The 2405-nt window shown below is 38.4% G+C and overlaps 1 protein-coding gene across 1 annotated transcript in view; it reads left to right on the plus strand.

The window, feature by feature from the left end:
• The window catches only part of AVL9 (AVL9 cell migration associated), a 57867-nt gene that overhangs the window by 33730 nt on the left and 21732 nt on the right, over positions 1-2405 (plus strand). The gene's annotated exons all lie outside the window — the stretch shown is intronic.

A 2405-nucleotide genomic window follows, 5' to 3' on the forward strand; every position in this document is an offset into this window, starting at 1 on the left:
CACAGCTCACAGCAACCTCCAACTCCTGGGCTCAAGCAAGTCTCCTGCCTCAGCCTCTCAAGTAGCTGGGACCACAGGTGCCTGCCACAGCGCCCGGCTATTTTTTGGTTGCAGCCATCATTGTTGTTTGGTGGGTCCAGGCTGGATTCGAACCCGCCACCTTAGGTGTATATGGCTGGCGCCTTAGCCACTTGAGCCACAGGCGCCAAGCCTCTCTTAAGTTTTACTACCAAAAGTGCACATGGGTGTTAACTGATTAGTTCCGATTTAATAGTGAGTACCTGTGGTGTTTTTTCCCATTTTTGTATTCTTGTAGAGATGGAGGTCTCACTGTATTGTTCAGACTAGTCTAGAACTTCTGACCTCAAGCTAACCTCCTATTTCAGTCTTTCAAAGTGCTGGGATTATAGGTGTGAATCACCACACCCTGCCAGGGTATCATTTCATAATGTCAGTGATACACTAAGATGGTGCAGTGGACTAAAGTTAAAGTGATTTTAATACATATTCTAGAAATTATATTATTTGGATATTTTTGGGTTTGTTTTTGTCTTATTCAGGAAAAGCTTTTTTATTGCTATTAGTAAATTATTTTTCAAAATGGAGCAGACCAAAAGAAATTCCATTTCATTCCTCATTCTACAAATGTAATTGTCCTTAGGTATCTTCAGGGAATTGGCTTTAGGAACCCGCCCCTCCCTATACCCAAATCCACAGATGCTGAAATTTCTTATATAAAATGGCATAATATCAAAACAAACTATGTAATCAAAACGTTTGTATCCCTGTAATACTACATATTCCAAAATTTTAAAATAAAATAAAATGGTACAATATTTACATATAAGGCACATACATCCTCTTGTATACATTAAATCTCTACATTGCTTCGTAATACCTAATACAAATGTGAAAACCTAGTTATTTAAAAACAAACCCAATAGAGAGTTGTTATTTTTTTATTTATATTATTTTTCTTGTTACATTGTTATTTTTTTTCCTGAATATTTTCAACCTGAGGTTGGTTCAATCCAGGGTACAGAACCCACAGATATGGAAGATTGACTATATTTATTGCCTTCCTATGTGCCAGACACCATAGTAGGTTCTAGATTCTTATAATCTGTATCATCATGTAATTCTACCATGATAGATAATGCCTTTCCTATAACTAGAACAGAGTATTACGTTTTTCCCTAAATACCATCCATTATCCATGAAGTAAAACTTACATGGAAAAGAAAGATAGATAGTGTTGGCTTGAACATTATATTTCTTCCTCCACTGTAGTCTGATAAATTCTTTCTGGGTTTATCCAGCTATGCAAAAAAGTACTTGACCAGAGTAATTTTTGGTGAACAGTTAACGGAGAATACTATGTTTGTTCATCCTGTGGCCTGCTGGATGATAATTAAGAAATTATCTTAACTAGTTTCATGAGTAAGCTATACAGTTTCTTTTTCTTTCTTTCTTTCTTTTTTTTTTTTAAGACAGAGTCTCACTATACTTCCCTCAGTAGAGTGCTATGGTGTCACAGCTCACAGCAACCTCAAACTCCTGGACTTAAGCAATTCTCTTGCCTCAGCCTCCCAAGTAGCTGGGACTACAGGCACCTATCACAACACCCGGCCATTTTCTGTTGCAGTTGTCATTGTTGTTTAGCAGGCCCAGGCCAGGTTTGAACCTGCCACCCTTGGTGCATGTGGCCGGCTCTGTAACCACTGTGCTATAGGCACCAAGCCAATAATTAATGATCTTTAAAAATGTTGTGACACACCTAAGATCCTCTCATGGCACATAAGCACACTAGTTGAAAATCACTGGTCTACAGAAATGAAATGAATTTTGTCAGGTGTGTGCAAATCATTGGTGTAGACACTCTATTGACGTAGTGCACTACAGCCCAGAACTCCTGGTCTTAAATATCCTCCTGCCTCAGCCTCCTGAGCAGCTGGGACTGCAGGTGTGCCACCACACTCTGTGGGATTTTGGGTTTTTTTGTGGTTGCTGAAGTAAAGCAATGTAAAGATACAGTTTGTGTTCTATCAATAAACCATGTTTAGCAGAATGTAAGATGTGTGTTACTTATTTAGTACCAGCATTGAATATATGATAGGCTTACCACCATTATTATGGTTATGGTAAACAAAACATTTTTCTTTTTGGTTTTATGTTCTGATTGATTAAATTGATTAAAATTAATTTGTTTAATCACAGTTTTAAATGTAAATGCTGATTCTTTCACGTTAGTAACTTTGGAATATGAAATATTCTTTTTTTTTGAGACAGAGCCTCAAGCTCTCCCCCTGGGTAGAGGGCTGTGGCATCACAGCTCACAGCAACCTCCAATTCCTGGGCTCAAGTGAGTCTCCTGCTTCAGCCTCCCAAGTAGCTGGGACCACAGG

This window comes from Otolemur garnettii, unplaced genomic scaffold (genome assembly GCF_000181295.1).
Source record: "Otolemur garnettii isolate 467f Iridium unplaced genomic scaffold, OtoGar3 scaffold00028, whole genome shotgun sequence".
Classification (NCBI taxonomy): Eukaryota; Metazoa; Chordata; class Mammalia; order Primates; family Galagidae; genus Otolemur; species Otolemur garnettii.